Below are 16,326 nucleotides of genomic sequence, written 5' to 3' on the forward strand. Positions count from 1 at the left end.
TTACATTGGAAATATCAGACTTAGTGGACTCTGGACCACTGATACCGCCAGAAGCATCAATAGATAATGCTGACAGGTCTGTAGTAGTTGTTCAGTCACTTTTAGGAGGAGACTCAATTGCACCAAAAGCAAGACAAAAAAAAAAAATCCTGGAAATCCTCAAGGACTACTAGTATCCCACATACTGTTTGAAATTATGTATTACACATGAAAGCTGACATCAAGAAAGATACTGATGAAAATAGTCAAATGAAAGCATCACTCTAACTTTTTTCCCTAGCAAATGAGTAAATGAGTCAGGTAAATGAACTGTTGTATGTCCTGTAAAGTTCCTTTACTTCCGTCACCTTTCCAATTTCAGATTTTCCTTTCATTTATCGATAGCATTTTGAGGTTTTCCTTTTAATTATTTATTGAAACACTCCAATGAAAAGGAAACCAATGACAAAAAAAATATTTCTATAAATCAAGTCACACACTTCAAATAGCAAGTAATTCACACATGCTTACTTTGGAAAGAAGTCTAACGACTTTGTTTACATGCCTTAACTTGCTCATTTGCATTCTGGAAAATATTTTGAGGTCATTAATTGGAAGACATTGTAACATCTATGTTACACACACACACAAAAAAAGAACTTTCAGTCTGCAGCAACTATCATTTTGTAGCGTGAATCTTTTGCATGATTCAAAAACATCTGGATTTCTGGTAAGAGCCTATGACCAACAAAGATTATACGTAAACTAGCTCAGCTTGGACTCCAGCATTCACTTGGGAAACTGTCAGGAGAAGCTCTCTTTTGCTGTAGCTATATTACTCAACACACAGTGCACAAGAATTGTTTGTGGAAACATTTGGTATTTTAAGGTCCTGGCCTCCCAATGGGAATTCCACATTGAAAAAGTATCATTTATTACACACCCAAACTGGTCATTGCGTCCTCCACTCTGCGTTTGCACAGAGAGCGCAGAGGGTGAACTGTTCAATTATAAGCTATAATTTACAAAAGTGTTTAAGCATCTGCTGAAAATAACTGGGAATTACGCTCTTGACAGAACTACATGCTTCTCCTCTCTGCAAAGGAAAGCCCCACTAAAACCACTAGACAGAAGCACATACAAAATGAATCAATATTGAATGAAAAGTCACAAATCTGCTTTTCTATTTCCCAAATTATTGTCTTAGTTACCAAACATGTTCTTTAAATCCAATTTTTAAAGGTAAGATACTCTGTATATCATTTTTTCTTGACAAAGAGCAAGTAAAATCACCTCTGAGGAAGTACATACAAAACCGTTTCCATAGGCATTAAGTATGAATGGAACAAGATAATCAGAAACAGTGAAAAAGCAGCTGCCAAAAATATTTAGCATCTCTTTCTTTCAGCTGCATGCTTTAACATTAATATAAGATACAGACAGATACCGACAACGCTTTCCTTGCTGGGTATGTTTATCCGCTTAATTGCAACCTAACACTTTTTTGTTACTGTATCAAGGGCTTTGTATAGAATGAGCTCCAGAGCATTGCTTTGCTTCCTTCACCATCACGGCAGTACAGTTAATATAAAAGGAATGAAACAAATAATTTGACTCGGAAAAGGATTACTGTAATAATTACTATAGTTCATGTTTTTGTTGCTTCTAGGCTAGGCTAGTGCAGGTCCTCAGGCATGAAGTCAATTGCTTCACAGATGCTACAGCCAGCTCAGAAATCAGTGGTTTGTCCACAAAACAGGCCTGGCTCCCCTGACCCTTTTAGGCTAGTTTAAATTTATAGTCTAAACCCCAGTCCAGTTTATAGGCTTGCCATTCACATAGATCTATAAATAGAGACATCTTGGCCACACTCATCGCAACTGCCTAGCTAAACAGAAAGCACACAAATGTAGTTGTCGAGACACAGGGCAGGACTCAGGCACTACTGGAGGGAATTAATTCTCACTGGTGAGACACTCAGCTGTTAATCACTTCTCAGTGTAACTGTATCTTAAGGTACGTCATTTCAATAATTCGTTCACCACCAAGAGCCTCCTTCAAATCAGAGACAAGAAAACCCCCAAATCATAAGAAAGAAGAAACACCTCTTGGGATTTCTCATGCTTTTCACGTAACCCTGTTCCAGGCTTACACAACAAGGCAACAGGCACCTCTGTGCATTAATACACTAACCGACCCACAGTACAGCTAGGCAGAAACATGCACTGTTGGCACTCGGACAGGGGAAGAGAAAAAAATCAGGTGAAGAGAGCCACACAGTCCAGAAAAAATGTTAGAAAAGGACTCTGCTGGAAAACAACAGGTCAGCAGTCAAAACTGCTATCTGGGATAGCCAGGAAAGACCTGGCTTCATTTGCCAGCATGACCCTAAATGACCATTCCAGGGCCTGGATCCAACAAGACCTTTAGACACATGACTTCCTGACTTTCGAAGATACTAGATGTCTAAACACTGCTGTTAATCTCGTGCTCCTCCTGTGTCTCAGTTTCTTGACCGTGCAATAGGTATAACAGTAACATCTTATTTTGAAAAGTATACTGAAAGAAGCACTATAAAAAAATATGGAAGCCCTAGGGAACAGTGAAAAATGCTACTATTTAATTGTTTTGATTTTGGACTAGCTCAAGGATGATAGAGAAAAATGACACAGCGAATGCTGAAGTCAGTTCTAGTTATTTTCTTCAGTTTTCTTCTCAGCAGAGGTAGCAGAAAGCCAGCTGCATGAATGGTACTTCAATGCTAATATAATAGTCAAACATGGAGCACGGAGTAGTCTGGATATTATATATGCAAAAAGACTGACAGTTGTGAATTACTTATTTTTGGTACTGCTTAGGTATAACAAATTTAAAAGCAGTTGATATAAAGGGGGATTAAAAAAATAAATGTCTGTGAAACACAAAGTAAGTTGGCACAATTACAGATTTCCTTGATAGGAGAAAAAGTAATTTTTTATTTCTATTCCTTCACAGTTTCACAAATCATTGCCAGTTCACCCAAAACAACATGTGTTAACAGAAGTCTTCATTCTGTAACCCCAGGTAGAAGACTAATTCAAAGTCTTCTAAAGCATTTCAAAATCAATACAACAAAAATATACTGGGTGGGGGGGGGAGGGAAAAGGGGAGTGTAATCAAATGGCACAGAAAGAAAATTACATTTCCTTTGGATGGCTTTGCATATATGTAGGACACACACTAAAACGAAAACAAACTCAAATTATTCTATGTATGAACTCTCCTTCAAATAATTGCATTATGTTCTCTCTCCTTTTGGACAGTCACATTAAATGGAAGAGAGAGTATGGCTTTCCAAAAGCCCCTCACCTTCTTGATGGCATCTCCACTTGAATATTCTCTTTCAAAGTTTACTCATTTTATCTAAAAATTTTTGAGCAATTGTTCAATATTTGTGTATCATCTTTTAAATAGTAACCATTTTAAATGCCACAGATGAGAAGCAAACAGTGTAGAAATAAAGAGTCATGGGAAAGCAAAGGAGGGAGGAAGGGAGGGAAAGGATTTGGGTTTGCCTCTCTGCAGAATTTGTTTTGATACAGTATCCCTGTTGCATGAATTTTCCATATGCTTGTGTCAGATCCACTGGTTTAAGCCACAGAGCTGTCAGATGCTCATTTTTTATTGCATGCTTACGTGGCAGGCCAACCTTTCTGTTGAATCAGTCAGTTTCTCATCAGCCAGGTTGCAGCCAGGAACTGCAACCCAGAAAGATATAGATACTCTTTAGGTCAAAAGTCTCAATTTCGCAACACAAATAAACCACTATAGTGTGGTACCTAACAGTCAGTATTTGGATCATTCAAAGGAAAGAATAAAACATTATGAACATATAAAAACCCCAACTATTCTGCTATGTATATGAAGCAATACTGCAATAGAAATGCAGATATAAATGAACAGATGCCATCAAAAGTTAGCAATTTCCTAAACTAATCCTGAAAAAACATCTCAAACATCTGCACATGCTCAATCCTTTCTTTGCCTTTGACAAAATAAGAAGCAGGAGGCATCTAGTACATGAACAAAAGCCTTAACTTTACACTTTAGTTAAAATATAATTTGAACCTTTTCTATGCTAAGCAGAAGTTGCAAAAGAAACTTTTCCTTTACCCATATCTGACTAAGGAACTCCAAAATTCCACCATTAAGTGAAATTACTGGTCATATAGATATCACTTTACAAGACTGGGGGTTGTGGGGGTGGAGGGAGGAGAGAGAGAAGGGGGAAATCATATCCTGTGCATTCCCCCCTCCCCAACACACACAGTCTTTAGCATTTGAATGATTATCTCCATTCTCCATGCCTCAAACCCTGTAAAAGCCAAACTGCATACTTAAATGCAGTATATGCACAGTTCTTCAGGATATAAACATTTAAATAACAGAATGCAGATCTATTAATTAGAAGTTCATTACTAGTTTTCCTTCCATTTACCGGGGGTTCTCTGGTAAAATTCTGTCTTAATTACTGTTGCCAAAACTATGTTTCTAAAGCCTCATGGATGAGAAAAAAAAAAAAAAAGATTAATTATAATATTGGCTCTAGAGAGATGTTTTACATCAGTGTTTACCAGAAATGCAGGATTCAAATCAGCTTGCAGGTAACAAGTAGGTGACTGCATCTAAGCCAAGCCTTTCTGTGAGCTTTAAAACAGGCTTCTTTTTTTCCCCTGTCCCTTTTCTTTACATGAGGAAATTTTAAAACATTTTAAGGCCCTGAATGTCGTAACAGAAATAAGCAGTTAGCCAGAAACTTTCAGCTCTGGAAAACACTCGCTGGTACATCCCTTTCAAGCTGTTATTTTCTACCAATAAGACTTTAAGATTCAGACTCCACCCTGTATCTAAGGTTTTTAAATAGCTTGTTACGGTTAACGTATCCAACTACAGAAAGCCAACGTCAGTGAGCTATGGTTACTGCTGTGCAGAGTGGGATTTCCCAGCCAAACGCAAACTCAGAAGTGGACAAGCTGTGTTTACAAGCTCTCACTGTCCCAATGCAGGAGACACACTAAGGCGTGCTAGAAAGTCAAAACACGTTCAATCTATCTTTTGCCCACCATCCCACAAGCACACACAGAAAACGAGCTGGAAGGTACGTGGGGCGCACAAGTCTGCTCATCACGTGCTCTCCTTTCTTTTACGAAGTTCTCTCTGACAGCTAAAGAAAATGAAACAGGATATCCAGTACACAAATTTGGTCAGCATTTTATTGAAGCACAGAGGTTAATCACTCAAAAGGAAAGCTGTTGAAATGTGAATTTTCTACAGAATGGAGGGATTATGAGCTTTTACAATAACAGGAAAACAAAAATGTATAAAAACTACTGCAGAAGCTGGAAAAATTATCTCAAAATTCACTTAACTTGCACTCCGAACAGTCCTGTGTTTGTACAGATGTACTAGAAATGCAGCCATAGGCACACACTTGCTCTTTTATCTTGAACAGACTGTAGAAATACTACCTAAAATAATAGGTTTAATTTTCAAATATGTTACATGTAACATGTTACAGACTCATATCACAGTATTCAAACCTCTGATCCTCAGTTCACCATGCTACTCTACAGGCAATTTTATGTGTCAAAGTATCTTAAAGATTTTATTCCTGACGGACATATTTTGTTAATCATATTTGTTTTAAAAGCTTATGTAAGATTAGAGTTACTTCAGTAGAAACACTTAGGATTACTTCCAGAACAAAGCTGTAGATGCAAAACATATAAGATGTTAGCAGTATCAAATATTTGGGAGACTGACAAGCAAGAGGAGATATCAGGGAAGAATAAAAAGACACAGTGAATTTTCCTGTTTCTTAAATACCCATTGGACTTTTGGTAATATTTGCATTTAGCAGGCAGAATAGTAAAAGAATAGAAGTAATATCCATAGATAATGAGAACGGGAAGTCACTCTGGGAAAAAAGAATCACAGAAGAGAAAAAGTACCGAGGAGGAAGAAAAACACAGAAGTACCAAAGTACCACCTGGGAGAAGGGGAAAAAAGGAAAAAAAAAAAAAAAAAGGATTTTTTATTTTAAGGTATGATAGAATTCAGCCACAAGATACTGGAAACAAATATTAACAATTAAAATCAGTTTTATGTAGAGGTCATATCCTGCCTTGATGTCTGTGAAAACTTACTATAATCACTTAGATATGCCCTGATCTGTCTAGTGATGCCCTTTCATTCCGGGATACGAGATCCCTCAGGCAAAGGCCACGAGCAGGAGATTCCAGTTTGCTTCATCAAAGAATTTCACAATTTATCTTTATAGTATTCTTGCATATGCAGAGTAAAGACACCTGAAAGCTTCAGAAAACCATAAACTGTTGGACAGACTGTAGAGCTTCTGAGTAAACCTAATGACTAGCTTACTTAATGACCCTAAAGGAGAGAAGATTCACCATCTGAACAGCAAAGGAGATCTCCGTTTATCAGCCAAACAAAAAGTACGCTCTTTCTTTCCACCACTAACAGGAATGGATTTCTTGTCTGTGATCAGGGCTCTTAAGGATGATAGGCAGATTCAAAAGCAATTTTAATAAGTACCTCTCAAATAAAGTTTCATAAGATAAATGGTATTTCATAAGTCTGACAAAAGTAAAATTATACCATACCTAGAACAGTAATTCCTCATATCTCCATAAATTACATCACTGTTTCAGGTTGTCTCCAGAATTTTGAGAAAAAAGGCAAATGCATACAAGAATACTATTTTGAAATGTACATATGTCCACATATGCGTCTATAACACATATAATCAATGTTCTAAAATAAATGGTTTTATTGGCTCAGAAATATACTTTGTTTAAAAGGAAGAAAAAAACAGCAGAGGGAAGAACGATCAACAAAATGCTTCATACAAAAATTCAGTGAGGGGAAAAGGAGGTTCACCAGGTATTTTAACACACGGGCATACAGTCCTATTTAACATGCATTATCTACTCACTACTGAAAAAAAGCTACTCTCCTACTCCCCTCACAAATACCTGCAGTACTTGAGACAAATTCATCAAGCCCATTGTGTACATCACACATACATTTATTTGAAAATTATTAAACCAGCCCTGTAATAAAACTTAGTATTTTTGTAGTTCTTAATCTGCCTCCTTGTCATAAAAGCATTGTCTTTTTACTGAAGGAGGCATTTCTCTTTTAAGATTCAACACATCAAACTATTACAACATACTTATTTAGCTTGGCTAAATACAACATATTTTGCTAATAAAAATTACGGAGTAAAATATTTTAAGAACTATTAATACATACACCATTGTGTTTTCTTGACAGACTCGAGACATAAATACTCCTTTCTATAAGCAATCCTGAAGAAGAGAAAAAGGTTCAAAAGGAGAAGGGATAAATTTGTACATCTGCTATGCAAGAGACATGTATTCCTCTTCAACCAGCACAACTGCTAGTGACTCCATGTAGGGAGAGGAATAGCCAAGACATCACAGAAGTTATATTTTAAGTGCCATTTCTAAACACATTTTTTTCCTGGCTCCACATCGTGTCTGCACTGCAATCTTTAGGGTAAGAATAAGCATATGATCTCCCATATGACTTAACAGAGCTCAGTTGTTAAAAACAATACTGTTCAACACTAACTTATGCCACTTCCCACCCCAAAAAGTTAGGCCAAGAATCAGAGGAAGTCATGCGGTGTGTTCTGGATATTCCATGACTACCACTTCTGGCAGGACCTAAGCCACATATTTCATAGGTAACTAGGAACACACACACTGTTGTTTTGTAGCTACATTATACCACAGGATCCTACTGCACCACTACTTTTCCTCTCTGCATCTGTTTCCAAACCTTTCACAGTTTGAACCCCCGAGGTCTGCCCAGGACTTACGAAAGGGACTTTGGATAATGTTATCTTTCAAACATACAAAAATTCAGTGAGGGGAAAAGGAGGTTCACCAAGTATTTTAACACACGAGCGTACAGTCCTATTTAACATGCATTATCTACTCACTACTTCTGCTGGTAATTAAGGATATTAAATCCAAGTTATTACATTAACCAGAACCAATTATATTAGTATCAACAAAGTCTTAAGTCAAAAGTGAAACGTTCAAGTACACAGACTTCAAGTTTGTCGTAACAAAAACCCTCCTAACAAAAACCTTCCTTTCACTTTTCACAGGCTGTGGACCATTACAGACACATTTCTTTTTCAGTCTACCACCAAAGGTCATAAGGGAATTGCAAAGTCAGCATATTCTCTGAGCAATCTCATTCTGAAGGAACTTTAAGGATATTTTAAAAGTATTTATATAAAACAAACAGTGTTGCCTAGCCTACTAAACAAGAGCTTCCCCACTTCCCCCAAAAATGTGTCACAGAAGACTCCAAACATCTGCCCAGCCATTTTTCCCCTGCTGCTTCTTCTTGATGTAAATATTCTGAGTTATAATGCATTTAAGCAAGTGGAGGGAAAGACTGCACTCTGCTCAGCTCATCTTATTTGGAAATTTAAAGTTCAGTTTATTCATCTGTTTTAACATAGAAAGGAAAATCTTACATTTCCAACTGGAGCAGAGTGCCTGTATTTTTCTCTTTATAAACACTGAACTAGAATTTCTGCTATAGAAGTCCAACATACATCTGAGCGAACAAGTCTAGGAAATATATTTGCATAACGAGCTCCTTGAAAATGTGTAGATCTAGAAATTCTCCTTTATGTTTTCTAGCATAAACATTTACAGTATTTTGAAGTTTGAAATCAAATTGTTTGAACATAAGAAATTCAAAATACAGGCCTTCTGCACTGAAAAGATTTAAAACAAACAAAAACTCCCTCAGAAAACTAGTCTTTTCCTAAGCTTCTTGAGCACATAAAGTCGGACTACAAAGAGGCTGTTCTGGTGACAAAGAGAACAAAACGCTTCTCCCCTCCTTGGCAATTGCGTAAAAGGGTCCCGGCAAACGGACGCTACTCGCTGATGCGCAGGCTGCTGCGCGCCGCTGCAGCTACCCGTACGCAGCTGAGGGAGGCACCGCACAGCTCAACGCTGCCAAGGGCGCAAGGACTCCTTCCCAGAGTCCTAGGAGACTTCTCTGAGGCAGCAGGTGAGTGCTCAACACAAAACGCTTTTCAAACACCGTAATACAGATCTAATGCACAATTTGAAAGAAATAATAGTATGCTTCAAATTCATTTATACTTTTTTCTTAAAGCAAATTCACTGCAACAAGGTTTTTTAATGGCAACGATGCTCTTGGAAAATTTATTGGGCTAGGTGTAACAGAAGATCTATGAAATTAGAAAGTACACAACTGCTAAGCCTGTTGAATTGATATGTGCAAAATTGGAAAATCCTGACTTGATTATAAACAAAGAGTTTTTTAAAATAAGAAAAAGTAATTAAGGAAAATATGAGACTATAAACCTTAACCATTTTTCATAATGGACATTTAAGACATAAATGATTGTAAAACTGTGAGGCTGCTCTCTCATCTAAGCTATTTCAGTCTATCCAGCAGCTTGTTATTTACATGATAACCTCTGATGGTTACACATTAGAAGTTAGCTATTATTCATCTACTTATTCATTTAAACAGAATTCTTTCCCCCCACCCAAGATATTAAAACTGTTATCTTATACTCACTCAAAACCAATTCTGAGTTGCAAGGATTTAAAAGAAAAAAAAAAGAGAGAGAGTGAAAGAAAAAAAAGGTCATATTCTTCTAAACATGCTTATGAAAGCCCAACTCATATAATTGCTCCTGAGTTCAATAACTCAGTTTCATCCCAGAGTCAACTATTTGTTTTAATAGAAATACTTGAAAGACCTTCTGATGAAATCTTAGTTTTCGTTTCTCTTTTCTCAACTACTTTTTTGGCTTTCCTAACACACTGAACTTCATGCATCAGCAACAACACAAGTTCTACAGCATTTTTTTACTGCACAGTCAATTAACAACAGAGAAGACACAAAATGTGAGGGTGAAACAGAATTTTATATCCATGTTGCTTCTACTTCACTTTATTCTCACAGAAATCACACTGGTTTATACAGGTCCCAGTTCATTGCTGCTTTTTGTGTTCATAGGCATTCAATTTGTTTTAACCTTACCTTTCACTAATTCCTTCTAGCTTAAGCCTGATTCTAACCACAATTTTAATGATTTCTGTTACATAGCAGTCAACTGATCTTTTCTACCATCAAGAGACCAAAACCAAGCTCCTTCCTCCATTCTTTTATCAAGAGTCATTTTTACAGATATTTCTCTGCAATCCAGTTACCTGGAATATCGTTCTTTTATCCTTCTTCAAATTATTTCAACTCTCTCTGAAAGCACCTACTTTCACCACTGTATGTATCCAGCAGATTCTCTTTGCATCCTCACTTTCTTTTTCTAATATTTAGCGTGCATATGCATAAGTCTATAAATACATATTCAAAGCTGACAGTGCCAGCTACAGTCACGTTAATTTCTTAGGGCCTCTTTTTAATTGCTTAAATCTCAGCCAAACGTTATCCATTCTGAGTGAAACCTTCTATGCCAGATTTCTCCTTTTTCTTCCCTTAATTAACATAAAGAAATATGAAAAGTTGAATTGCTTCCTTACTTACAGGTACTAAGGTTCTTAAAGCCATTCATTAAGAACCTCCAGTACTTCCCACTTTTGAAATTTGTCAATAGAAGAGAGTACAGAGAGGGAAAACAAGTAAACAAGAAATAAGGAACAGATCGTTTGCTATCCTTATAAATTATATACCTGCCTTTGGACAATTTAAGAAGTTCTGAAAAGCCTGCTGCTTATACACGGCAAATTGAGGTTTCCAGCATAGTTGCACAATGAGTTCAAGCTGACATATGTTAGCACAGGCACTGAAAAAAAAAAATGCAATCCTGTAATTCTACCTGCTCCAGGCTTATTTCCACCTCTGTACCTTTCACACCAGCACAGATATTTGTGAGGCCAAATGACAAAACTGACCCTGACTGAAAAAGTACAAGCAGTCACAGTTACTGTTGCCTTTGCAACATCCTTCCCCGTCTGTCCCTGCCACTGCACCCACTCCTGTAGCAGCATGGTGTACTGGAATGGGGAACTGACCCAGATAAAAACTTACCTCTCCCACCTCTCATCTTTGAATTAGCCCAGTTCATTTTAGCTAAAACTATTTCTTCCACTGCAAGGCTAGATTACACACGGATGGTAGCCCAAGCAAGGGGAGCAAGAGCAACACGAAGTGGGGAAGAAAGGGCTGAGGAGTGGGATAGACCACTCTGCCAGCAGTAATGGCTTGAGCTGATCTTGAAACCAATTATGAAATTAAAGATACACCTTTCTAAAGATTCTTTCCTGTACTGAATATTCACCCCTCACCGCCAAGTCTTCCTCTGCACCAATTTGAAACTCTGTAAGATTATGCCACAAACAAGAACCTGGATATTACAGAAAACAGCACAAATGTTTAAAACCTGTAAGACATTCTCTCCTAAGACCTGAAAGATATTCTCTCCTAACAGCTTTCAAAAACAGAAACAAGTGCTGCAAAGTTCACTGATGGCATTTGTTTCTCCACTCTCTAATGTCCAGTCCACATAGGGTAAGTCAGTATGTTACATGTCTCATGCAGTAAAAGTCTGAGTTGCAGTTACGAGGTCCCAACATGTTGATGACTCATAAGAAGAACTGTGGTTCAATATGACAGAATTTCTTGTTTTTTCTGTTTGCTATTTAAAAGATAGGAAGTAACATTTAAGAACACTTTTTAAATCTTAAGATTGCAAAGTGAAGCACTGAGAAGTTAGAGAATGCCAAAATTAAGGTTGTTTACACAAACTCATTCAGTGCACAAAATGCACTATACTTATTGCTTGGCCCCAGGCTATATTTGCAGCACACCCTGAATTGAATGCAAGACTACCAGTTTCGTTATAACCTTTTCCGTTATTTGGCCACAGCATTATCTGAGCACTTCACAATGCTAAAAACTGTATCTTCTGAACCCTTGGAAGCTTAGGTGGTACTGGTATATCCAATTTACAGGCAAGAAACAGAGGCATAGAGAGATTAAAAGATTTGCCAAAAGTGTTGGCTAATCCTTGGTCCTCAAACCTTAAGTCATCTAGATTGTTTTTTGAAAGTACTTAGCATTTTGGTGGTATTTTACATCCAAATTGTACACATAGTGGACTACCTACAGTTCCAAAAGCTCAACTTTTTTGTCTGAGTGTCTCGACTTGGAAAAAAAACAACACACAATTAGCAGCATACTGCAGATAATCTGCTTTATAGACTTGATTAGTCTCACTCAAGAAACTGAGGCAGAAGCAGGAATGAAATACAGTTCTTTCAGGGCAATATTAAACAATCTTATCGCTCCTACCATTCTCTCTTGCAACCCACCGTCGGCCAGCATTTTTCCATCACTTGTGATCCAACCATACTGTACAGTGGACAGGACTAGACCCTCTGCTGAAAGGACGCACATGATCAAATTTACAGACAAGTAATAGAGAGTCAGGGACAAGTTAGGTGAAGAGGAGGGGTAACAAATTACAGCTTTAAATCCAGCCTTTCTAACACTGCAGAGTATTTTAGACATTTTTTTCATGTGGAAACATTATTACATGTATTATAATGTAGATACATTACAATAACATTTAAAAGTTGTGGCCAGGATCATAGGATCAGTAAGGCTGGAAGGGACCTCTGGAGATCATCTAGTCCAACCTCCCCACTCAGCAGGGTCACCTAGAGCATGTTAGACAGGGTTGCATCCAGGAGGGCCTTGAAGATCTCCAGAGAAGGAGACTCCACAACCTCTGGGCAACCTGTTCCAGGGCTCTGTCACTCTCACAGAGAAGAAATTCCCCCTCTCGGTCAGGTGGAACTTCCTGTGGTTCAGTTTCTGCCCATTGCCTCCTGTCCTGTCACACGGGACAACTGAAAAGAGTTTGTCCCTGTCCCCTTGACACCCTCCCTTCAGGTACTTGTTTTCTAATGAGTAAGATGTTGGACATTCACATATTAAGATGCAATTATCAGCCATAAACATTTTACAGTTTTAGTTGGCAAGACTGAGAAAAGATGGGATAAAGAAACATTACCATCCCAGGCGAGAAATTTGAGGCACAGACTGACTTCTTCCATGGTCTACACATTACAAGCAGATCTTCCAGTACTCAGGCTAGTGATACACCAGCAGAACCATGTATTCTCTCCAGCTTTATGAAGAGAGGTTTTGTTCTTAAGTGTAGCTTCTACAAGCAATGATAAAAAAATAATCTGATCTTCAGAAACAAGAACTGCTGCCAAATCAATGGATATTTCTATAATAAAGTCACTGAGTCAGAGCTAAGACTCCCTGTTCCTTTGTCACACACATGCTCCAGAAATTTGAGCAAGATATGTATCCAAGCCTTCTCTGCAATATTTTTACAGATGTCCAAGGGCACACTGCAGAATGCAAAGCATAAGCACTTCTGATGTGCCATCAATGGCACCTCATAAATACCCTGAAGTGAAGCATTATTTATATGGCAGAAACAGTACTAAGATCCAAGAGTCTAATGTTATGCTTGCACACTTCTTTTAAACTGAACAAGTATCAGTCACAAATGGGAGTTCCGTGAAGTCTCCGGGAGGTTTTTATGCATTTGATGCATATTGTGAATTAAAGTACAGCACAATGATTGATTTGCAAGTTATATACAATACATGCCCAAACACTAGTAAGAAATATCAACCTGTTAGTTTTTAATGTAGAGAGGCCTAGGTCAACATTGAAAGCATATTATCATTTTAAACCAATTCAAAGAGCTTTTACTAAATTACAGTTAAGACGCAACAGATGCATAACTCTTCTGGAAATCGTAAGACCCAGAACGTATCCAGCTTTCCAGCAAACTTATGCACACTTCTCAGATTACAGCACAGCTATCAAGTAAAGCTACTCATATTATACTCATATTTCCTTAGCAAATACAAAGTGTTAAAAGATTGGGAAGGCTCTCAAACTTTAAGGGCCCATCCATCATTTGTTTCAAATTGAAATATTTGATTGAAAAGGAAAAATAGATGTAGCAATCAGTATTTTAAAAAAATAATAAAAAGTTTAACTATAGAAAGATTAAGATCAAAATATCTGTTACAATTTTGTACTTGTGAATTAGAGCATGGTGCTAAATACTGTACCAATAATAAATAATTTTTCTTTTTTAAGCTCTAGAACTGGATATGTCTAAGTAAACAAAAACATGAGTTGTTTTTCGTTCTATATCACAACCATCTGACAACAAACCAAGCCCACTCAGCCCTGCTAAAAGCATGATTCTCTAATGTAACTGTACTTCTGGGAATACATTACTGCTTCTGTGAAATGTTTGTTACATCTGTATATTTACGTGGCCAACTGATACACAGTACAACTGCATGTAAAGCAGTCTCTTAGCAGTTGGCAAAGTCTTACAAATAAAGTTAAGAAAAGATGACCTTTGGATGCCTGAGAACTAGTAGAGAATCTAATGATCCGTCTTTTTTTTTTTTTTTCAGCTTACCTCTGGAAGAAAAGGGAGGTTATCCTCTTTCACAGCACACTTATTTTCTGAGGGGTGATGATGCTCTCCGTCAGAAATATGATACGCTACTGAAATATTCAATAGACTATGATGACACCAGGAATATCTGCTGATGAACAACTGTTCCAGTAGTGTAACTTACAGGTAACTTGGCTACAAGTGTTTTCCTAGGTATACCTTTGGCTTTTATTTTTGAAACTACTAAATGTTTGGAGGATTTGTATACATTCAAGATATAGCTTTTTGTGATCTGCAAAACTGAAAATTCTCCCAGATTCTAACCACTTATCCTTACCACTGGAGATCACTGTTAAGTTAGTCAGGAGACTGAGTTTGATACTGTGCACGACACTCCTGACCAAAGCAGTCACACTGGTAATATTTTTCACGTAAGGATGTATTTGCAATGAGAAACAAGGAAGATTGATGTGACTAAACAAAATAACAAAGCAAGCGCAATGCAGTAGATGCCTTATCAATATCCTTCAGATATAACACATCACTTGGCCCCAGTCAGGCATTAAAGTCATAGCCATGAAAACAGATGGCTAACTCATTTTATTTTACTGTTTTTATTTGCAAAACAATTCTTCCTTCAGCCTCTCCTCTTGATACGGCTCTTTTCCTTCTGTAAAGTCCAGTTAGTACAGCACTATATTGACTCATCTATAAAAAGAGAGTGAAAATGGAGAAGGGGGAGGGGGAAGGAGACCTCAGCACAAAAAATTAAGAAATTTGATCTTCAGAGAAGAATACTTGCTTTAATCTTCAGAGAAGAATACTAGGGACATTGCTAACCTGACAAAGGCTGAAGCTCTCTCAAAAGTATACAAAAGTATACAAAATGAATAAAGTCACATCACAGAAAGAAAAGTCTTATACTTCTTTGCCAAAGATCTTGTATTTAGGGGTGTGTGTGTGTGAATATATATCAAAGAGTACTCTGTTTTCTCTAGACCATAAAAAAATGGGTAATTATTGCAAACACATACAATTTGAAAGTCTTTAAAACTTCTTCCTATGCTTCAGGAAATCCAGAATTTTTTTTTTTAATGGAGAATAAATATTTTCATTAGAAAATGTATATACGTTTTAGATTCCTGGACTCAATTATTTATTTTCTAGACTAACTTAGACTGCAAATGCAACCCAAGAAACTCATCTGACGCACACCAAAATAGACAGTGTCAAGGGCTGTTCAACGGTGACTGCGCTAAAAAGTTAAACATTGATGGGCTCTGAACAAGTCCAGTTAAATCTACTGCAGAGTTGATTGCTGTGGGGCAACCAGAGAGCAAAGGGAGTTGAAACAAGGCAGAGAGAGGCCAGGGAAGGCCACTGAGTGTTCTTTGTAGAAAGGCAGAAAAATTAAGTTTAGACAACTTTAACATACCTTTTATTCTAAAAATAAAGTTCACCTACTCCTACACCTTTATCTTCTGAAAGTTATATGATTTTACAATTCACTAAGTTTTACCTTAGATCACAGACATTTACTCTTTTTGTGGATCTAATTAGCTTCACTAGTTACCGTAAATTACACCAGAGATGCAACACATTTTTAAAAGTTCAAACAATGAAGACCATCAACTTAAGACTGGCCAAACTTTCAACATATGAAAATAAGCTGTCAGAAACCAGACCTAAGGAAGCTTTTCAGCCACTTCAAATTTCAACAATAATCTGGAAGTTAAGCAAGAATTTTCTGCCATCTTCTCAGAGACTCATAAAATGACTAAAGGAACTAAAAT

General features: G+C 37.2%; 1 protein-coding gene across 4 annotated transcripts in view; it reads right to left on the reverse strand.

Moving 5' to 3' along the window:
- HIVEP1 (HIVEP zinc finger 1) overlaps nucleotides 1-16,326 on the reverse strand; it is a 121,106-nt gene that overhangs the window by 98,424 nt on the left and 6,356 nt on the right. The gene's annotated exons all lie outside the window — the stretch shown is intronic.

The sequence above is a fragment of the Rhea pennata genome, chromosome 2, assembly GCF_028389875.1.
Source record: "Rhea pennata isolate bPtePen1 chromosome 2, bPtePen1.pri, whole genome shotgun sequence".
In the NCBI taxonomy this organism is placed as follows: domain Eukaryota; kingdom Metazoa; phylum Chordata; class Aves; order Rheiformes; family Rheidae; genus Rhea; species Rhea pennata.